At 44.8% G+C, this 23,794-nt stretch overlaps 1 protein-coding gene and 1 long non-coding RNA gene across 4 annotated transcripts in view; one reads left to right on the top strand and one right to left on the bottom strand.

Annotated features, from left to right (window-relative positions):
* Positions 1-5,979: 5,979 nt before the first annotated feature.
* Positions 5,980-23,794, top strand: part of LOC107271603 (protein Tob1) — a 32,208-nt gene continuing 14,393 nt past the window's right edge. For 2 of the 3 annotated variants that reach the window (XM_015747801.2, XM_025088763.1), the window contains exon 1: positions 19,506-20,222. The gene's annotated coding sequence lies outside the window, so the exon portion shown is untranslated. Of the gene's footprint in view, positions 6,101-19,505; positions 20,223-23,794 lie in introns of those variants that run through there. The other variant, XM_015747802.2, reaches the window with a different exon arrangement.
* On the bottom strand, positions 6,112-19,385 carry LOC107271604. Its single transcript, XR_003060922.1, has 3 exons — positions 19,183-19,385; positions 14,686-14,854; positions 6,112-14,617 (listed from the first exon to the last, which is right to left on the bottom strand). It is a non-coding gene; the product is annotated as an uncharacterized LOC107271604 (long non-coding RNA).

The following is a 23,794-nucleotide window of genomic DNA, read 5'->3' as shown; positions in this document are numbered from 1 at the left end:
AGCCGCGTGGATTAGGCGTTTGATAAGAAGAGGGAAAAAAAAAGAAGCGGATTGGACCCAGTGGGTTTATCTTCTTGAAAAGAGCGTTGTTTCGGCGCAAGGCCAATTTCGTTGAGAACCATACCGAAAGATAGGGAGCAGGAATTTTGTATCCGGTGTCGAAAAATGTCTCCCTCACTTTTCCCGGGTTGCTTCTTTTTTTTTTTTTTTTTTTTTCCCCTCAAGGACTTTTACACGCGTCGTATAAAAAGGCCATTTAAAGATTGCTACGACTCGAGGATGAAGCGAGAATGAATAGTATTGGAGAAAAAAAAATTGAGCAGGAATTTCCTTTGGACGAAGAAAGAATTTTAAACGAGGGAAAAAATGAAAGGACAAATCGTACAAAAGAATTCGGATTCGACATTAACGACGGCAGCTGATTATTCGTGTCGCTGATTAGCATCGATAAACAGCCAAGCACTGTGCCAATGAAATACTCGCGAATGCACGTCATTCGCTTCGAATGTGCACATGTGCACTAATAATGAAAACGAATGACATAGACGACGTGTGCACGTACGAATACATAGGTCGCATCGATAAGAGCGTCGAGACGGACTTCGGACGCCATGTGGACATTCCGCTGGCTTAAATCGGCTTAAGCCGAGTACGAGGAAAGTCGAGAGTCCTAGACGGTCCTGAAGCGAATCGGCAAACACGTGAAATGTCATTGTTTTCAATTTCTTGAAGAATGTGGCAAACTTCCTTTGTACCTTCGCGAAACTCCTGCAGCGAGATGTATTCGCAAGGGAATATGAAAGTCCTAGGAAAGTTGCAAAAAGAAATGCACGACTTTGATTTGACCCCCTCGTCAGTTTTACGTATTCAGAAATCCCAAAAAGTTGAGCTTTAACTTTGTTTGGAAACGACGTCTCGACGTCTCGGATGATCTTGCGCAATAGCCATCGAGAAGAGGTGCAGCTATTTTTTTTCTCAGAAATTCCAGGAAAATTATCGTCCTTCCCGACGCCCGTGAATGAGCGTCGCGGCGGTTAGGCTGCGTCTTTCGAAATGGTGATAAAAATATTTTTGCAAAATTCAATGTTTTGGAATATGTGTATATATATACCGGCACGTTGAATTTTATATTCTATGTATATATATACACATATATGAACGGCAGAATTATTTGACTCGACTCCACGTGGTCTTTGAAACGTTATCGAGCGCAGCGTGATGACTTCGTGATTGATCGCCAAAAGAGAAATAACGAGTTTTCAACGTGATTCGCAATGTGAGATTTGCACGCGGTAATGTGGCTCTTAAACTTTGATTTTAATGACTGAGTGAAGCCAGCTGATAAAAAAAAAGAAATTAGTGTGCAACGTTCATTCTTTTATTTCATTTCTTACTGAACGACCGAGCGGCTGACCTGGGTCAGGGTGTCATGACAATCACGCGGTCAATTCCATTCATGAGAAGACGAGGAGATAAGGGGACGCGCGCTGTGTGTTGCTATCGATATTTTGGTTATCTGTATCGATTGAATTTCGGCTGTTAGATTTTATCTGATGAAAAATGGATATAATGGCCGATTTGGTCGGGGAGTCTAGCGTGTTGACATAAAATTTACCTGCACGTGTCGTTCCTCGTGTAAACTCGGCTTAAGGACTGTTTTACTTTAGAGATACTATAGATGTCTATAGATATATATTAATAACTATAACATCATTTTCGTCTATTTGAACATAGACAAAAACGTACGCAGCTCTATATCTATATATAACAAAAAAATGTCGAAAAAGTACCCAAAACGTCGGGACGCTTCCGTTTTGTGAAATCTGATAAATCTTTGCGATCAGCTGATTTTGATCTCCGATCATCGATCTGCCAGAATCACAGCCGATCGGGAATCCCAGGGTGTCCCTGACTATCGACTCTCTCGGCAGGCCCCCCCGGATAAAGATCTACAAGTGCAGAGTTCGAAAATTTAAGTATCTGCGTGTTGGTCCAGAGGAAAAAGGTTCCAGCCTCCGGGAACAGCAGAAGGAAGTTAAAGAAGAAAAAACATTGTGCACGATGCAGCAAAGCGTAGATAGAGGAGATATGGAGAAATGGACACAGCGGGAGTACCTCGACTTTCGGGAGAAGAAGAGAAAGAAAAAGATGAAGATAAAGAAAACGCAAGTAGACAGAGCAGGATAAAGGCCGGCAGTCAGTCGGAGTTTGATATTGGCGTCTTGTCTTCGCAGACGGCACGCGCGGACCATCTGTCTCCATGAGTTCTCCACATCGAACGACTCCGAGTGACGTCGCTGTGACGCAATTCGGCCCGGATCAATATCTCCGTGCCGATCGTAAAATCCGAGTCCGTTGATACGAGTGACCCTCAAAGATCATTTCCGGTGAAGTCTGGATAAAATTCAGTTGCTCTCACGTGCCCAATACGATATTGCACAGATCTACATTTAGATCAAGCGGAATCTTCATCCCGCATCCATTGACTCTCGGAGCGAAGATACGAAGAGTCTGCGAGATACTTTTTCTCGAGAAGCTTTCGGGCGCTGGGACGTCTTGCATCGATTTCCAATATCCACCAGAGACACCTAGACCGAATCCAGTCCTGGAGGATGGCAGGTTAGTATAGCTAGTAGTTAGTAGGTGCAGCGGAAGCTGCGACGGGTGGATTGGTCCAGGGTGCGAGAATCCTGAAGGTTGGGACGAGATGTATAAAGAGAGAGGAGACTGCAGTCGGTCCCTGCCAGAGGAAGATAGAACCAGGATGATCGTGATGAAGAGCAAGGGCAATTCCTGACACCATTTAATCAAGTTCAGAAGGGGGGATAAAGGGGGGCGCCGTAGGGAGAGTAGAAAGTACCCAGTCGCGTTCAGACATTCAGGGAGAGGCTTCTTGTGGCATTGAGGCACCCTGATCCTCGGATTTCACGAATGAAACGTTATAATGGTCTTGCATTACCTCTCGAGATTGACTCTCTCGAGTGGATGATCATCCTGGACCCGAACGACTGTAAGCCAACCCACGTGTACTCAGGGACGGGAGAACTTCGGAGGATGCCTCTGGGTGCTGTTCCAAGATCGAGAAAGCTCATCTACGGTGGTCCAGACCATCTTGCCTGGGAAGTAGAAATCGTCTGTGAAGAAGCCGCAGGGTTCGATTCGAAGTTCTCGGGAAGAGAATCTGGACCGATAGAGATGCTGTGACGTTATTGTACCGGAGATCTTGTCGCGAGTGTCTATATGTTATACGCGTGTGGCTACACGTCAAGTCGCTGTAAAAGTCTCTGAGATACGTGTCGCTTATCTTAATGGTCCTGGACTAACGACCGACCATGAATACTAAAAAGTTATTAGACTCATCCGCAGCGCAGCCAGAGCGCAGAACGGTTTCCCAGAAGCAGAGCCAGCAGCATCCCAGAAACAGCGTAAGCGCGCTGCCGGCACTTTATTACAGGAGCCACTTTCAAAAAGCTAATAGGAGAGAACCGCGGCCTCGCCCATCCCGGTAATGGACCTTCTAACGATTATAATAATTGTAAATGCAAACACGGGACAACCGAGATGCCAGCCAAGAAAAGCCGACAGACCCTCACTTTCTGTATGGTAATCCATCCTGTAAAGTATTATCCCTGAGATAATCACCGTACGGTGAATAACGCTTCTTGTTTATTCAAAAGCCTGTAGATTCGGTTCGGTACTAGAAGATTCACAGGTATCGATTCGCGCGACCGTACAGTTTATAATTATCGCTCTGCAGTCTTTTTACTCGTGTAATTTCTGTATCAGTAACTTTATCGGATGTCGGTTTTATTTTGTCAGTAATACCTTTTTTCTTGTTTCTTTTTTTATTTCCGTAACTCGTGACCCAATTCGTTCCTGTCATTTTGTATCGTGAACCATTACTGAAGGCAATAGCGGAAACCTTCAGGCATTTCTCCTTTTCTAATCTCTGCAAGCTTATCTAGGACCTTTTTGTTATACCGAGACTCGTATTACTCTCAATCCGATTTTAAGGGGGGGTTGAAACAAAATGGCTGATTAGGGATTGATGTCGGATATTTATATATGAATAGCATTTTATTTAGACTGCCTGTATACATTGTTTATATTTCTGGTACCAAGTCCATTTAAAAACCCGAAGGCGGGAATTTTGAGATGCAATTCGTGGCCAAGTAGACAAATGGTGTCGTGGTAACAGCTGGGGATGCTGGTAGTTAGTGAGAAGATTGGAAAATCGACAAATGGGAATTCCGAAATTTGGAACAATCAGTTAAATGGAACCCACGAGAGGGTTGGTGACCCATGCACTAGTTAAAATCGTAAAATTGGATCAGATAACACAAGAATGGAGCAGCTACAAATTGATTCTAGCAAGTTGAAATTTTCAAAATAAGAAATCGTATATTTTTAAATATCATGCCAAATTCGTTCTCGTAACTTTTCATTAAGTCGCCATGCAACAAAGTGGCTGACAAAATGACAAAATACTCTGAGAAATTCTCAGCCATCGATCTTCCCCTCAAGAGAACCGTACAGCCGCATAAGGATCTGGCAACTGGCATTAAATAATCGAACCGCTCAAGTGTATCAGCATTGAATCAATTACCGATGATACGATTAGCATGGAAGTTGCTAATCTATCATTATCAAATGTCACGTAACGGTACTTCGCAATTGGGGATCGAAAATCCATGATAGAATTTTCACTTTCAAAACAGAGTCAGTCACTGGCTCCAGTCAGGACACATCGAAATGCACGTGAAATATCACCCAGAATAAAAGCACGAATTGCGAGTGTCTCGGACAGCGCGGAAAAATGTTTGCCTCGCGGCGGGAAATTTGAAATCGTTCAATCATACCTCAACGCATATGATGTATAGCAGTATGAATAATGAATTAGAAATAAACATTAAGAACAGTCATTGGCCATTGTGCTTGGCCGAAAGCCTTGACCCGATATGCGTACATATACCCAACATACGTCAGTACTGTCGAAACATAGAAGCCAGCCATCCTTGTATAGCACTGCTACCAACCTAATGGCTCCCTGACTCTCGTGCAGCATACCAACAGTCATATACAGCCACAAAAAAAAAAAAAACAATGAACCTGAATTAAATGTACGTAAGGTGTTACTCGAGTAAAGGGGATGAAATAATATATGTATATACATATATGATAGTATAAGGGATGCGGGCACGGGGTACAGGCGCACTCGTGGGTACCACTGGGTATAAGGGGGTGGTGAGTTTGTGGAGTTGGGGGTAATACCAGTTACAGGACTGGTAACGGAAGACCGATGGAGGGGATAGAAGGTAAGACGAGGTGGGGTCGAGGGGGGTGGTGGGGGTGGTGGAGCTCGGAGGGGGAAGAACTTGGTTCCGTGTCCCAGTGGCACTAATGACCGGCATCCATCCCCTCTCTTTGGCCTCGACTTCAACCCCACCAACGCTGGGATCGGCTGCAACCCTTACCCCACCATCGGCACTCTGCTGCCACCCCTTTCCGGCGGCTACCGGTTACGTCACTAGTACCGTGGCTTCTCTCCCCGCCCTGTCGTAGTATCAGACATCCGCCAACATTGGGAACCATTGCGAACACAGTCTCCGCTGGTACACCGTACTGCATACTACCTTTACGCTCGCGTTACGCTCGCGACACCCGTTACATGTTTTGAAGGCGTACGCGCGCTCTCACGGACGCGCGACTGCCCATCTCGAGATTTTCCTTTTACGATAAACAATTGAAAAAAAAAAGATCGAAGTTTACAGGGATTTAGAAGGGGCGTGAGTCCGAGAGAAAATCTTATAAAATAACGACAGATCGTTAAGGTCCACGCGCGAACGAGAAGGTGAAACGCGAGAAAAATCGATAACGAGTGCCCGGTTTACCTATTACCAAAGTAAATAAATCGCTTTGACATCTTATCGGAAATCAAGAAAATTCGATCGATTGGTGTAAATTTGGTTTTCTCCATAAAAATTGAGATCCCGAGCGGAAACTTGTGCTGTGATTATATACCAGTGTGCATCCTGGGACACTCGTGAGATTAGTGAGGAGAGGCTGTGCTCTGGACCTGCTGGAGTGCTCTTGTCAGAATGTGAGTACCTCTTTTTTTTTTTTTTTTTCATTTATCTTAATCGATCGAGATCCAAATTTTCCAAGCTAATTGTCCATGGACCGTTGCTACAGTCGTACCGATTCTTATCAGTGGCACAGATATCAACGCCACGCGCGATTTTAATTAACGAAACAGCCTCGATCTAGGTCACTTGCTTTCTGTACCCTTATCGTCAACTATTCGCACCCCCGTTATATTTATCGCCTGAAATCTTTTCATCGCATCCGATCACGACACGCTGTACGTTTGGTATATATACTGTAGCTTCAGGCGCGTGTACTTGCGACTGGTCCAGATTTCAACCACGCTTAAATATACCTTCCGGAAGCTGCAGCACAGTTTTGCAACTTCCACCAGATTCGCTTTCCAATCGATATCCTCTCGTTCGTTAATTGATTTGATCGTCAAATTGGAAAATTATTATGCACGCTGATCCGCTATAGGTAAAGAGCTGGAAATAAATTCCGACTTACGTAACTCAACTGCACGATCGTGTACACGTAGAATCCCTGAATGAATCTGTGTAAGCGATTCATCGATCACTCATCGGTGTAATTATTTGTCACTCTTATCTACCTGTAAGGTATCAATAGTAGCGAGGAATGCATGAGATACTCCCATATGGAAATGCCAAGACTGGAAGAAAAAAATGAAAAAAAAAGCATCAACAGACACGCGCCTACACGGGTTATAATTTACCTCGCGTCTTCGCGTTTTAGCAAGGCAATTTGCATGGCAAAGGAGCACGAACGCGCGAATATTCTTCTCTACGGCTTTCGCCTCGTTTGAACTTGGCTTTATACAATTATACGTGTACCAATACTGCTGCCGGCACGTCGACTCGTAGCGTCTGACTTAATGAAGCCTCGTACGACCATATGTGAATTGGCCTTCTTTTTCTTTCTCTCGACTGACTCAGTTACATCGGTTGGTACTCAGGTGATCACGTATACCGGTGATAGGAGTAGCGTGCGCCTGTGCCTTGGTTCACGTAATATATATCTATATATGTGTATATATATATATATATATTACAGCTGTCACGCGTCTCCTTCGAGACGAACATTCAGACGGGCGTCGCGACGACTGCGACACGTTTCGTGAAGATAAAGCTGTAGATCTTGTAATTATCTAGAAGGAGTAAGAGATACAGAGAGAGAGAGAGAGAGAGAGAGAGAGAGAGGAAAGAAGGACTTTTCCCGTAAACACACTCGAGAACGATGTCAATGTTAACGCTAACAATGAATTAGCAAATTGTTATTTCCAATTGGCTCGTTTCAATATTATGCACAGAGGCGTCCAATTGGAATGCATCTGTCACGCGGTTGGCAGGCCTTGGCCGGGATGCAAAGATGACACGAATTCTATCGATTTCTAATAACCTCCTGTGCATCCGAAGATTCGCCTCTGGATCGATCTCCGTTACGATTCGATACTCCCACGCCAGTCCCGATCACTGGGCACACGAGTTACGCAACTCTGCGATTAGACGTGCCGAAGTGTTTTAGCCGCCTTTTCGACCAAGAACTTTCTCGTTAGAAACAGATTGAATCCCGTTACGAAATTTCTTCTGCGTGTGTGGTCTGTATCGATCTTGCTGCTTGGATAGGGAATAAAAATTTTTTCAAAATTTGACTCGTTGACTTTCGGTATACGCGATATATTGAGTTTACTGTAAAACGTCAGCGGGAATGCACGCTAAAGATAAGTCCCTTTGGTTACATAGGAAATGAACGTTACGGGTTACATTATACGGGACTACGATTCAGGTAATACGGGCTTCGCTTCGGTTACACGCTATCCCATACGCGTTCTGTGCTCTTGTTACGCAATCCCTTGTAAATCTTCGACGTCACGAACCTACACGTGTCACTGAGGCTTCGGCTGGAAAGTCGCTCCGTGAAAATTGGGAGTGTCTTGTTATTGTCTTTTTTCGTGATATAATTGCGACTCTTTCGTAGTCTTTATTAAGCCTTTTGTCGTACGGAGTGAAATAATATTATTTTTATTTATTACAAGAAACTTCTTCTATTTTTCCTCCTCTTAATTATTCTTGCGGTTTCCGCATTGAGACAGAACTTCGTTACCGACTCGATGGTGTTTACCTAATTTTGCATTTCTTTGAAATACATTTTTTTTTTTCGAACCGCGTTGCACGAGAGCACGAATTTTCACAAATTTCTATTTCATTTACCAACTCATTGACTTATGAATCAGTCGTTTCGAAAGGCAATCAATGAACCAACCGACAATCATTTTTTCCATTCACCGACGAGCCAATGTTTTTCCACGTGTTCGCCGGCCAAGAGGGGAAACTTGACGAGATACCAATATAACCAATATTGATACACAGCAAAGAGTTACCTAGTGAAAGTCTACACGCACGGAGTATACAAAAAAGCACGTGTCTGTGTAAATAATGACAGCTCATAAGAACCAAGCAAAAGGCACGTGTCTTTTAGCACCACTGTGTGTATAAATTTTGCTCGGAAAAAAAAAAAGTTAAAAAATGAGAAAAGTGCGTGCAGCCAGAAAACTTTGTTCAGCTGCCACTCCCGTCGTACGAAAATGTCTGAATGGCTAAAAATATCCACCTCCATATAAGGTGAATCGATACGCTGGATTTGGCTATAGTGTGTTGTACTGGCCTAATCACCAACGATACCATCAGCCCCGTAATATCGACCAAGCTCGAGTTCGTAAAGAAACGTTAAAGAATAATACGCAACTCATACTCCTTTGGTCTTGACAATCAGTTAGAGAGAGCTTCTTAATTTCAAAAGGAATTTCTGTCGATACCAATGGTGCCCAGTGGTACCACGACTCGAGATATTAAATCGGTATGATTTTTCATTCCAAAAATAGTTGCAACGCCACACAAGTCCCGAAGCATTAATTATCTGCATATGATTGTCCCAAAAAATGCTCGTACAGTTCTGAGTTATTGAGTTATTACACAGCGAGTATACGCGGCAGGGAAACCTCGCGACCGTTCGCCTAATCTAGGCAACGCGGAATTAATTTTAGCCCCGCCAACCCTGCTAGGCTTCCCACAGCGTGACGTATAGTCTTTGAACTTTACGTGTAAATAAATAAGTCAATAGAGGGTGGGCTAATTGAAAATCGAACGAGAGAGAGAGAGTGAAAGGGAGAGAGGGAGACTCGAAGTGATAAATTAAAAAATTTTGTTACCTATGGAATTTATTTTATTTTATTTTTTTTTCAAAAAGGGAAAAAACTCTGTTTGACAGGTTAATTTAAGAATAACGGCTGAAAGCGCGAAGCGGAAAGAAAATTAACGCGTAGGAAATGGTGAAAAATTGACGAATGTTTACCGAGGTCGGGATTGCCTGGGTGAGAACGATGGAGTTGGAGGGTAGCAGGGATTGGGGTGAAGTAGGGAGAGAAAAAGAGGGCGCTGACGATGGCACGGGCGGGTCCAGAGAGTGGGTCAGAGGTCGCGGGTCGATCTTCGCGTAACGTCCCAATTCGCGGCTTGATATTGATCTGAGCTTTTCGCCCATGCCGCAAAAGCTTCCCTGAAAGCCCGGTCACGGAGCCGGCACACTGCTACCGGGTGTTCGGAAATTTTGCATTCTCACCGTAAAGCGGACACATGCACCAATGTAAGGCACGATCCACAACCCCCTGAGTATAGAACGAAAAGTGTCGAGATATATCTACTCTTGGGTATGCGCGAACCATTCGTTTATCTTGAGTCAGAACTATATTTTCGCTTGTCTCTTTTCCCGTTTGCTCACAGAGAAAGGACTCTTGGAACTGAAAGAAAGGTATAACAGCCGATTAATAGAGACACTGGCTACAGGGAGATAGGAAAGGCGAACGAAGCCGAGAGAAATCTCTTGAAGGGAAAACCTAAGGGTTTCGGGCGTAGTAGGTAAACCCTGTACTGTGCAGACCCGCAGGACGCCGAGCGTGGGCGTAAAGGGCGAATGTTTTCAGTACGATCAATACGACCCAGCTCCCGGTACAACCGACGCCCCCCCCCCCTCTGCCCTCCCCCTCTACGGAAAGCCTACCCCTAGAATCGCTATCTGGTATTACATTCTCGAGCAGAGAGACATTAAAAAGTAAAAGATAAAATTTTCATACTCATCCATTATTTTTGATAACGTTTATCGCATTCTTTAATAATTCTTGTTGTAAGCTGAAACTGTATTTTTTTTTAATAAAAAAGTAAATATTTTTCAACACAGTAAAATCATTCTTCTCCGTACTCGCTGCACTTGCACACTGCCAGTTAGCTTAGTTTTGCATTTTGGCATAGACCACGTGGTTCGGTTATCTTCGTGATGGCTGATCGATGTAATTTTTTTTTTGTTTTACTTTCCACGTGTCACGGTCACTTGAAAAAATCTTTTTCTCAAAAGTGATAAGACTGATAAAAAAATGATTAACTACTTGGCGCAGTTCGTACCGAGAACGCACTCGAGGACGGTCATATCTCCAGGAGTGGGTCTTTGCACTTTCCAATCAGTGCGAATTCCGCACCGATGAGATTTCGCACTGTGTTCTAGGATTATAGGCAGCTCAGGTTGATTGTCCCCCTAAAGAATTATTTTCAGCGAAAACTACTTACGATTACTTCGCTTCGTCTTAACTCGAGCGATAACGATTCGTTCCTACGAGATTTACAACTGCGTTCCGTAACGTCCGCGATATCGCCTATCCGAACCCGCCGTTTACTTTTTGTCGCGTTTCTTTACGACTATTCTTTTTTTTCTCAGCCTATAGAAAACCCCACCGTCTCTGTCTGTTCTAAAGCCTCGTCTACTCGTTCAAACAAACGGCCGCCAGTGCCGAATTAGCCGGCTGAAATTTCGTTAGATTTTCACTTTTCCGTAAGCAGACAGCCGCGTTCGCAATGAACGAATGTTCCAAAGAAATGTGTTTCCGTTGGACGGTATAAAAATTGGAAATTTATACACAAGCAAGAAACACTTTCACTCGGTACACAAGGCAAGTCGTAGCGAAGCTAAGAGAATGTTTAAAAAATTAGACCACGCGCCCAAAGCAAAACAATAGGAAGTAATCGTACAATTATTGCGAGAGGTCAGTATTAATTTGCCGTACAGTCACTTTTTTTTTTTTTTTTTTTTCAAAACAGACCCCAATTACGTCAGTGCGTCAAGACGTAGGTAAATTTAAAAAGATTTCGATGCTGAAATACCAGACGTCGTTGGCGCGTGTAACGGCGTGATTCCTGAAGTCACCGAAGCGATCTGCCCGGCGTCGCGACGCCTAAAGCTGAAGACAGAAAGTAGTCGAATCGTCGGGGCGTGACCCAGGAGCACGATTCCGAAAGGGAAAACGAGAACGAGACAAAACGCAAGGAAACCGCGACAGATTGGCAAAGACTAAGCAACTTTTTTTTCGAATAGCTTTTACCTAGGAGTGGGGGAAGAGGGGGGCGGAGGGGGGTGCCCGAAGAAGGGAGGCGTCGATATTTCGTCGGACGTCGAGTCGACGCGAAGGAAATGATAATCGAGAACCTCGTGACGATTCGATTCGAAAAATCGATTGCGCAATCGTGACAGAGGCAATAATTGTCGAAAGATTGTAAAAAAAGAAAAATGTAAATAGCGCGGGAGATTCAAATAAAAATCTCCAGGAATTCGCAGTGGATCAACGTATTGCTTGTCATGCGTTGCGAGTAGTTGAATTTCGAGGTATACACGTAACACGCGTGCAGTATGGAAGCAGGAACGAAGACGTGTATTTGTAAGTAGTCTTGAAAAAAGGATAAAAATGAGATAAAAGTGGAAAAGGTAAAAAAAAATGAAATTGGACCAGCAACTTCGCGGAGCCATGCGCTTCTTGCGAAATTTAACAGCCTCCCTCCTACGCCTATGACCTATGCGCGTGTGCATGTACGCGATGCCGCCTGGTTGCAGGGACGCCAGTCGCTGAAATTCGTGGCGCAGAGAACGAAGCAGTGGCGGAGGCGCAAGTGGCGCGTAGGGAGCAGGGAGCTAGGGAGGATCATCTGGAGACAGATGCTCACTCGTGAGGTCATCCTTTGGAACGAGGTCAATAATTCCGCGAGCGAAGCACCATAAATATTCTGGTCCAGCACGCGAATAACTTGACGCTGCTGAACTTTGACCCGCGAACTTTGCTAATGATAGAAGCTGCATCCTCTCCCCGGGCCCTCCCAGCCATGGTTCAAGGTCAATGCAATTAGCAATCTCAATTAAGAAGCAACATGTCGGCCGGGACTGTCGATCGTCGGCCGAGAGTCAAGAATAACGCGAAGAGTTATCGCGCCTAACCTGCGGCTCCTACAGCTGGAGGCGCCTTCGCCTCTTTCCTCGCTCGTAAACACACAGTGGACTCCGAGTTTCTCGGGAAACCCGATGTTTTGTCACGGTACGTATAATACCTGTGCACGAGTAGCCGTTTCCATGAAGCGATCGATCGACATTATTTCTTCTATGCCGAGGATGATCGCCGATGAATCTTCATTGGCTTTCTCTCCTGTACAAGCGGCGAGCAACGTTCGATTGTAAATTCGCCGAGGCGCGACGCACGATCTCGATCGATCTGTCGCAATTGTCAATTTACAATCGGCGACCGAACCGGTGAAAGGAAACTTCCCCGCGTACCGGAACAACTCGTCTACTGTCCTTCTCCACGACTTTGTGAACACTTTGCCTTTGGAATGCACAAAATTAGAATGCTTTTAAAATGTTAGGGAATAAATTTCCTTTGAAGACTTAGTTCCGCGTACTGCCGGCAGGGGCGCCACTGGTACTACGCCCAAGACACGTATGACCTTAAAATTTATTCCCCAAATTAGATCGACTTGACAGGTTATCGATTACGCTTGATTAATGACCACGACGCTCGCGTGCACCGACCCAAGCAACACAAACTTTTCACAGCCAGGCAAAACCCACAATAGGTGTCACGGGGTTACCGACACACGTGAAATACTGTCCCATAAAGTTTTCCTGGCAAATGATTGATGAGTCCCTTGCGCACCCTTAGCCAAATCCCCGTCCCGCACGTATCCCGTACGCACACCCTGTATAAGCCGATGCACAGGAAAAACCCTAGAATTCTCGAGCGAATAACATCATACGAGACGACATGTATTTTTATGGTAACTCGAACCATTCGATACCGATCATCAATGCTATCGTTAGTCATCATCGAGCCATTCCTGGCTCCGATGACAAAACAGCAGCACCCAGCCTAGTCCCACCTGTGCCCGCCTCACGCCAAACTATGTATATACACGGGCCGGTTAGAATATGACGAGCGCAAACATCTCCCACGACCTAACCTCACCGGCATGTCCGTTCGGCTGATCTCGCAATAGACAACTATAGACGTCCCCTACGTAATCCGGGCTCTATCGTTCGCTATTTTCTCGATGAGCAAACGCGCCTCGTCTCACGCAGCACACTTGGAGTCGCGGCCGCAGACGCGGGGCTAGCAGACAGAGTACGGTCACTCGGTCGAGGTATTCCTGGGGTGACACATGCCTGCACCTTCGCGAGCACGAGGTCTTCGGGATCTATTAATAAATATAGGTCGACGCGACGCTCTAGCACCGATCTTATTCGAATGTCTTGCCGATTTAACAATTTGGATGAAAAAACAAATGTATCGGTATGCCTTAGGTCTGTACGGAGATTTTACATGATTTCGTATTAATTTAAATGTATTATCGGCATTAAATCATCTCCACCGCGAATCCTCGAGCTGTTAACGTTAATCCGCAACGCTGACGAGATTAACGAGGAAAAGTTTTTATCGCCTCGGATTACGGCTCGTAAAGGAGAGATTGCTTGGCCACGAGAATTTCACTCGACGCCCACCTATAATAGCGCACACGGCTGCGCGCCGGAGCAGCCGCAGCGCGTACAGATGCACAACGGCCTGAGATTGTATTACGAGAAGTGCGAGAAGCGAGACGAAAATTGTGTACACGGTTACTGGCTACGATTGGAGCACAGAGGAAAGCTCATAATCGTCTGTTTACTCGAAGACAGAGAAACCATTAGTACCAAGGGTCAAAGATCAAACTTGAAAAATTACTTTCTGCCTTCGTGGCAAGCTACCAGCTCCCAATCGCCCACTCGAGTGCTTAGGTCGGCTCGAGAATCGCGGTAACACGATTTTCGCTCGTTACTCCTTGAACGCCGTGTATATAACGTGTTATTGAACGGTCCCATTGGAGATAGGAAGCTTAACGTAACGCGACGGAATGTATTCGTGACATTTGAGGGGTGTCTTAAATTAAACAGTAGCGGCTGAGCTGGCAGGGAACTAAAGAACGCCGACGGTTGCCTCATGGATTTTGGCAATGAGGATCGCTTGGCTGCCGGTGTGGATGCCTCGATATGCCGATTGGCCAACTTCTCCGTATTAACCGAGCGCCATGCCGCACTCGCATCGGTGCGACAGTCCTGGCTCTTGCGGAGACGAGCGACACCCGCTGCCCCGGTGCTCCGTACTCTTGAGCCACTAGGAGCAAGAATTTTACTCATTATTTTTAGAACGACGCTTCGACGTGGCTCGAGATGATCGCCAACCAGGAATTCGGAGCCAGGCTGGATCGGTTAGTCTGCTGGTCTGGTCCGACCGCCGCCGGTGCTTCCCCGTTGTGCCTGGAGGTCTTCACCGGGCCCTGGGGATGATCAGCCTGGCGACCACCGGCTGTCACTGGTCTAGCCCGTTCGCACCAGACGTCGTGGAGAGAACCTGAAAAAATAATACGTAACGTCACTTTTCGTTCTCATGAAAACCAACCTCTCGTCATACTTGCACGCGATGAACCTTGAGCGGGTTTTCATGGCTGTAAGAAAATGGGAAAGCTGCATGAGAAAAAAGCAAAGAGTATACGCGTTAAGGTTAAGCAGGCAGTGTGCGGCTTTATCGATCGAGCCGGTTACTCGTGCACGGTGAGTACGGTAAAAGTGGTTACGTTAACTCAGGACGTAACGCGGTTACGCGTACGACACTTTACATACGTAATCGCCTTTATGTAAGGTCGTGTCTCGCGGTGAGCGTATTTAACGAATTGGAACACACGGCGTATTTGTCGAAAGATCGTGCGTGTCATGTGGGTGGGTGGAAACTAGTTTAAAGCGATCTGGGTCGCCGCTTGTGAATAAGACCGAAAGCGAAGTCGTCCACGAGCACTATATCTATATATTACAGTTTGCTTATTACATTTACCCTCGAAATTGCCGTCTGGAATTTTCGAGCGCTGCGGAATCGGCAACTCCGAGCTGATTATTACCGTGTGTTATCGCACTCTTGCGTGCGCATACGTATGTGCAATTGCGTACACATACGTGCTCGGAACATCCAGTGCCTACCGGAATGTGGCTATAAATTGTGGCATCGTTATGTCAGGCCTCCATTATGCAGTTGCATTTAATAATCGTAACTACGTCGTAGCCGCGTGCAGTGGATATCAAGGTTGAACCACATTGTTCTTAGTTCCTGTTCCTTCCTGTTAAAGCTAAGTTCACACCGAATCCTTGAGCCAGACTTTAGCTTGAATATTTTTATACATTTATCTCTCTCTGTCCTTTTTTTACACGATTTTCTAATAAGTTCCCATATACCGGGTGTACGATTAGTAAACTTACCGTGCAGGTATTTAAATAAAAAAAATAAGCGATATAAAAAAAAGAAGGAAAAAGGTAAACAAGACAACCGGTTTACGCAAAAGCGATAGGAACCGCACAGCGGATTCTCCTTATCAGTCACGTTTTCCTTATCGCGTCGCAGTTCCGTCGACTTTATTTTCTTTTTTTTAATTTCCCTACCGACACACCACGCAGGTAGTCGTAAAACCACCACCGCAAAGGAGCCGAATAAACAAACGATTATTTCTGCTCAGCCAACCAAAAACAGCGGCGCACTCTCTGACCCAGTAACGAATGAATCCTTGGAACCGAACGGAACCGATCGATCGGTTCGATCGCTGGGAAAGAAGAACGGCTTTACGAATTGCGCAATAATTAAAAATTAATCGAAGGACGATCGATTATCGAGGAGTCCGCCGTTTAGCGAATAGCCGATCGATATAAGCGCGCACGAGGTCAGAAATGAATAACGGACCGAGACGGATCTTCAGAAGCAGTGATAACGATTTGCCGATAGCCTGATTCGTAATTAATAATCTTAAGACCTCGAAAATTTTCAAAATCAAATTTTTCCTCGCGTAATTTCACCCTCTGTCCTCTAACGGTGTACCGTTTAAATTATCCGGGTGAGGAAGACTCGATCCCCCCCCAATAATAATTCGCAAGGACACGGATAAGGTAACGAGCAAATTCGCATTGTATTTGCAAGTAACGATCGTGCCTTACCGATAGGGGGCGATACTTGCAGTGTTCCATTAATTTGAAGAATCAATTCCTGCGGCCGTAACGCAGCGGCCAATCGATACGATAGCCAATGGCCGTGATTGCATCGACACGCCAGGCCCCACGCGCAACTACGTGGCAGCCGCGAGTGCAAAAGCTGCGCAACAGTCAAAGACGTGACGAAGCCTAGAAAATTGCCCGAGGAGCCGCGACTCCGCGTGTCCAGGAAGCGTTTCGAAAGTTTGGAGGTCTTTGGCCCCCCTTGAGGCGCACTTGATGAATGGAAGTGACGTGTGGCCAAAGAGCAGCAGCATATCGGATGTTGCACTACTGTTATCGAAGCTGCGCGTCGGCGCGTTGCGTTTCCGCAGTACGCACGTGTGCCCGCGTGTACGTTCAAAGTGGTCGGTAGGAGGCGTGTAGATGCGTGTGGAGATGGGGCTTCTCTACACGTCCGACTCTGAGAATTGCGTAACGCGCATAACGCGAAGGCCTCCACGGTGACCGTGGCCGCTCTACAAAGTCCCAGAGAGAGATAATCCTATACCGAATACACGTTATGTCACTTGTACGTTTCGTTTCGTTGCATCACTCGTATGATTATACGTATGTGGATATTTTACGTACCCAACCTAACCATTGCGACACTGTCACGTGTCTTCGTATATGGTTCGCGTGCAAGATGGATACTTAGCTGCACGTAACTGGATATGTGAATTCGTAGCGGGACTTGGAGGGTTTGTGGAAAATTTTAATTTTTGCCCGCCGAAATTCCTTAGGGCTAGACGACGGTCGGCGACAATTGACGTTTAAGAAGTCAATTGAAAAGCCCTGAATTTAGTGCGGACCTTGAGTAAACGGGCTGCGTCGGATTCTATCAGCGGATTCAGAACGACCGTGGAGGCAAACAGGAACGGAACGATTATCCGGGGAATCAATGAAATCGAGTCGGGAGTCGCTCGTTGTGAATCTGCCGCAAGGCGGATTTTGTTAAATCGAGTGAATCATCGTTCTGCGCGTTGCGCGTGGATACACGAAAGTCGATAAGGATCGATAGTCGATTTTGTGGACGATAACGATTTTCGAGGCTCGTGGGATTTTTTTTTGGGCAATTGTGTAAATACTTGTTCGCGTAAGTTGAATTTACAAAATTTCGGAACGCAGAGGTTACTGACACCGGTTTTATATGCTGGGGAACATGTTCGTTGTTTATCGCTGTTTCCAATTCCCGGCCAATAGAAAGGGTGGCGGTTTTTTTTTTTTTTTTTAAACGCGTTCATTTCGCGTGCGGAAATGAGCCTTGCGACTTGCCTCGTGCGCATGCGCGCGCACTCGTCCGATCGACACGATCAACTTCCAGCGATAAATATTTGATCGGATTCCGATTGCTGTTTTATTGAAGGACTGTCAGCGCGTCATTTACTATCAACCATAGTGATTGCTATCAAAATTTTCCGATAGCTACGTCATAGGTCGAAATATTAATTTTTACTTTGAATTTTTTCGGGGAAAAAACATTTAAGGATAATATAGTCGAATCACGTCCAGATCGATAAAGCTGGAAGACGAGGCGTCGTTAAGGAAAAAAAAAAAGAAAAAAAAAGCGTGGGCGACAACGCTCAAGAGGGTAGGAATATGAGAGTAAAAATGGTTCGAGCAGCAGATACGAGGTGAAAGAGGAGCGAGAGGGTGAAGAAAGGAAACTAATCAACTCGTATCGATCGATGTCCAATAACCTGGCGAAATATTCGAACGCTGCCCGGACTTTGACGCACGTTCAATTTTGTACGTATGACATGACGAGTGGGTGGGTTCTCACTGGAAGCGATAAAAACAATGTGCGCAATAACGCTGATAAGCAAGAGCGAACTCTTCGCCGTATGTCGCTTCCGGTACGAACTTGACCCATTGACGTTCGCAAAGCGACGACCGTAAGTGTGAGTTTATGAAACGCGAATAATCAAAGATGCGATTGAGCATTGATACTTAAAAAAGCACACAGAAGAACTAGTCAATATGATTTCCCTACTTGAATAGAAGAAAAAAAAAAGTATCAATTTCTAGTCGATCTTCGGCTTCTGGTTAGAGATATCAGCTTGAATGTTTTCACTGAAGAAATATCAATTTCACGGTTGCAGCAACCGCGAGTCCAGCTCTTTTACAGAGACTCCAAGTGTAAATGGCAATCCGAAAAATATATATGCAGCCATAAAGTAATATTAATCGTTCACTTAAATACGACATATTTCCAACAAGTTGTCATACCTGATATAACTACGTTCCACTTCCATTAGCACTCGACAAAATTTCCATCATTTTCGTACACTTTCACGGCACGTACCACCACCCGCCGATTACATGCATGTTTATACGATCGAGCCTGGCTTTCCTCTTGCAGAGGATATGTATATCTATATGTATGTACACACGCGTTACTCACGTAACCTTTACTACATGCTCGGAGCACGCGTACCGTCGTATCAGCCAAATCGCACATTGTAAATGGGCAATGAGTTAATCAGCTAGTTCTGTACGATAAGCTCGAAACTAATTCACGAGACATTCACGCAAGTCCCGATAAGCATGCGCCATCTTACCACGGGAATAACCTTCAGTTAGTTTTTCAATGCTTCGTCGAGCAGCCCGACCAGCCCGTCAACCACGCGAGGATACAGGCATGGGGAACGAAGAGAAGAATATAAAACTTACAGAAGAGAGAGAGCATCAGTGCTGTGTCAGTAACGTGCCAGAGTATAATTCTGGATTAATTCTCATGAAACGACAGGCAGGTCATCCCCCGAATTCCTCGTTATCGCGAGTACAAAGCAACGAGAGTCGCGCGGGCGATTCTGTCGCCATCCGCACGGCCTTGTTACACCATTTCTCCCCACCAGGACTGTACGACTGTTGCCCCACCACCTCGAATAAACTGTCTTCTTCCTATTCCCGTTGTAGATGGCGCCACCGTACTACTCCCCACCATGACCCTCTATGTAAGCCTCCACATGTTCCCCCGCGTATCAGTTTTGTAGCGGTACTCGCGAACGACGCACCGCAGAAAACGTATAAACGAACGTGCACACGCCACGGATATATATATGTACATATAAAAAAGAGATACAATACGGTATATATATATATATATATGTATGTATATATAAACGAAGAATCGACCAAAGCCCAAAAAGACCGCGCGCGCCACCCGAAAAGCTAAAGTCTTTCGGGAAAGTTTTTAACGAACGAGTGTCCGCGCCAGCGAGGGAAGAAGTGTTCCGCCTGCGGATCGCAGGCAGCTCTAGTTTTTCATCGCATCCTTTTTTTACTTTTATACACATATACACACACAGAGACACATTCACGTATATATATACCCGTCGAAAGAAAATCTTATATGTACAAAAAGAAAAACGCACGACCACGAAATCAAGACGAAATAACGAAATCGTAACGTTTCTTTTTATTAATCGCCAACGCGCAATCATACTGAATATAACCGGACGCAGTTCCTTCAGTGAGTTTTCTACGTGTACGAGTGAGTTGAGTGAATTTTTGCTATTTTTTTATACGACAATACAGAGAGAGAGAGAAACATATATAACACAAAACACTATAAGCATCGCCAATTGGATATCCATCGTATCACCAAATAATCTCGAGTCGACCAACCTGGCAGTGACAGCAGTGACACATCAGTGCAAGAGCAGTGATTCCAGTTAAATCATCGACAGGATCAGTCCAGCATTCGTAACGTGAGTAATTGAATCCTCGAAGAATCGAGAATGATTATGGAGTTTACGTCCGCGTTAAGTTTAGTCCGCGTTGCGTGAGCGTAAACAATCGTGATTCGTTGCGTACTCGTTCGGAATAGCAAGAATGTCGGCGCTTCGTAATAGATGATTCGATCTGCGCATGCGCAACGCTCGTATACTATTTACGAAAACAGACGCTCATTGGTATCAACTATCAATTTTTCCGATTGGGTACTACAGAAGGGCGACGATAATCGTGCGTACGAGTTCATTGCCAATGGATTTGCGAAGGACGAGCACTCGTTAGAAAGAAAAAATTCGAAGAATTTTCCTCGCTAGTACGTAAGGAAAATGAAATATTAATCGTCCGTACGAGTTCATTGCTATTGGATCGTATAAGGTGTGTAGAATAAATGGTCTCAAATTCCACGGCCATTCACTAATAATGAATGCGCAAACGTACATAAATAAATGACGCCGTATTGAGTCGGTTGGTACCGTTAGAAATTAGAATTCCTCCTTCATGGCCATAGGGATAATCTTGGCCTAGGAAATACTCTTGGCGGGTAGTGCGAATAAGATGTATGTATATGTAAAATGGATTATCGATCAAACTCAAATGACATCTACTACAGGGATTGGGTCATTAATCAATAAAGTACAACTATACTGGTTTAAGTGTGATTTTGATATATATTTATTGCGTATAATTGGCCCTATTGTAGAAATACATAAATACATTCTACTATTGTAGAATACATAACGTCAAACCTGTTCTCTTTCGCATTACGGTAATCGAGCTGTAACGACATCCCAATTAGTACAGCGATTAGCGATAATCACTTGTCATCGTTATTCGCAAATTATTACGTTTATGCTATAGTACAGTGTGTATACGTGCTTCTCGCATTGGTCTACAGTTTGCAATGGGTATTTTCCGTCGCGTCGCCAGACTCTCTAGAATTCCATTACAATTCCACTGGGGCCGACATTAGATAGGAAACACCTTGGCCTCCGTTGTTTTATCATGCGATACGAGATAAAGGCGCGCAGGTGTCTCGTGACAACAGAGTCGCCCGGATTTACATCGTCTGTTCGGGTTTTCATGAAAGAGGGAGAAACGGCGACGGGTTATCATCTCGTTGGACAATTGGCGATCCTTTATCAAGAATTTTACGATAAAATACAAAAATTGAACATCGAATGGGAAATTGGAAAATTAAAAGAGAAATATTTATATATCACCGTCAATGAAAATAAATTTAAGCCTCGTTTCTATGTACGACTATAAAGAAAAAAAAAAAAAAAAAACTATAATTACGTGTTAACGTAAAGACGATTGCTGAACGATAATTGCCCAACTGTACAACCAGACAATTTTTATCTTGCTCTTGTTCTTTCGGGCGCGTATCGCACGTGCGCGATATTCGCTCTTTTCGTAATTTTTTCGAAATATTTCTTTGCTGCCACCTTATCTCGGTTTCTTTAATCGATTGCGTAGTTTGGCCTGTTGGAAACATTTTTTTACGATATCTGCCTCGTACCTTGCGTGACGTGTGAACGGGGCTTAAGTTTATAGAAGGCGTGTGACGTAAACGGGGACCATATTGATTTACAGAATCCAATGCCGTGAAACACCTGACGTTGGTATATAGGCCACGCTTTACCTAAAGACAGCTCGGAAGGTCACGTATTAATGTAGCGATTGATTGGACCCGATAAGGGAGGAAATAAAATAGTCGAAGATGCAGCATCGGGAGGGTCAAAAGTGCGAGACGTTATTTGTCTCCGTGGTGTCGCAGGACGAGGGTAACATCAAAGGGCAGGTTCTCAGGGACTCGACAAGAAGCTCGTTAGACCCGCCCCAGAAGAGATCGGAACACTTGAGCTCGGGTAATTTAACGAAATTTTAAATTTTCCCTTCATTGAAAATGCCGCTTAAGAAAGTAAAGCTAACGAGGGACCCTTCTCCCTTTATTTGCCGCGAAATGTGATTTTTCTTTGTTTTTCTCTTTTTTCTTTCTTTTTCGTCCCTTCGATTTTCACCCTCGACAACCCCCACACCCTCCATCGACATCGTTACTTCCATGCAATTGACGCGGCCAAATTGACTCAAAGGATTTCCAAACGAGCGACCTGTAAACACGCCTATCGCGACGACGACGCGACGTCAATTTCCTAGAGAAAAAAAATTTTTTTTTTTTTTCTATCGTTAATTATTATTTTTGTCTTGACCCTCTCAATTCTTAACTTTTATCTTTTTTCAAAATTATATCGAACCGCCTTCCCTGTACCGTTAAAAAATTTCAAGGTGCTCACCTTGAGAGGTGAGACGCCCCCTCTTCGCCCCCTGTTTCTCCTTCTCCTCCTCGAGATATAAATTTACACGTCACACGCGTGTCAACATTGTTACATACCCGAGCGAGCGAACTGCCGGCGCTCGACTTGTTTGAACAGTTTGCGAGGCCGATACTGGCGACGCTTCTTCTGACGCAAACGACCATTTCAATTTGCCCAGATAAATTTGAATTGGAGCGCCAGAGAGCCCTGGGAAAAATTATCGGAGGCTGCGGCAGCGTCTGTCCCGTTGATTTCGTTGGGATGCCACTCGAAAGACCGTTGACGGATTGAACAAAATTTCTTTCATCCGAATACACAATATCCCAGGACCGTACCTATAGGTAGGACGTGCATACGCTGAATTATATCAGTAACTGCCTTAAGGCTGCTTTCCATTTAGCACGTGTATTTTAATATATATTACTTATAACGGGTATTCAGCTGTCATTCATCTGAGTTCCAGCGCCCGACCCGATCATCGGAAGGCTGAAATTAATCATTGCCGATCATTCGACGTCGCCGTCGCGACGCTCCCTGAAACCCCAAAGTTATCTCGCACCTCACTCTATACCAAAATCAATGAAAAACTGACTGCAGATTTTATATTTAGAATTCGACGTGGTCTATGAAAGATTGGCATGAAAAAAAAAATGCGACAGAATTTTTTCATTTTCATTTTTCCTCCAGCCGCCTAGTTTCATTCGCGCGATTCGACGCTTCGAAAATATTCCGCTACCGCGTGTTCCCACTCGTTCGCATTTATATTCTGTTTTACGACGCACGATACACCTATCTATACATACGTGTATGCACACTCCATGCCTATGGCACGTATGCGCGAACGCTACACAAACCTCTAAAATCGAATTCCCGCAATTCGACACTATACACCCCGACACCCAATAGAGCGTGAAATTACGAGACTCGCGTGAATTAATTCCCATGTGAAAATTAGCGATCGATTTTTTTTTTTGAAATTTGTCATGCGTCAATATTATTAACATATGTATCCTCCTATATGAATCGGCCAATCGATCGGGCAACACTCGCAAATACGTATCACTGACGCGTAAATCGCAATCGGTAGCGTCTATGGAAACGGACGGTGACGTCATAAAAAAATTGTCAAAATTATCGGTATCTCACGTAGGAGATAACACTGGGTACGAGGTTGGCCCAAGAAATTACCGGGATAAGTAAAATGTCCGAACTGTCGATACCGTCTCGGTGGG

The sequence above is a fragment of the Cephus cinctus genome, unplaced genomic scaffold (genome assembly GCF_000341935.2).
Source record: "Cephus cinctus unplaced genomic scaffold, Ccin1 Ccin1_scaffold0997, whole genome shotgun sequence".
Classification (NCBI taxonomy): domain Eukaryota; kingdom Metazoa; phylum Arthropoda; class Insecta; order Hymenoptera; family Cephidae; genus Cephus; species Cephus cinctus.
Note: the sequence above shows the minus strand (reverse complement) of the source record. Positions and strands in the feature narration are given on the sequence as shown.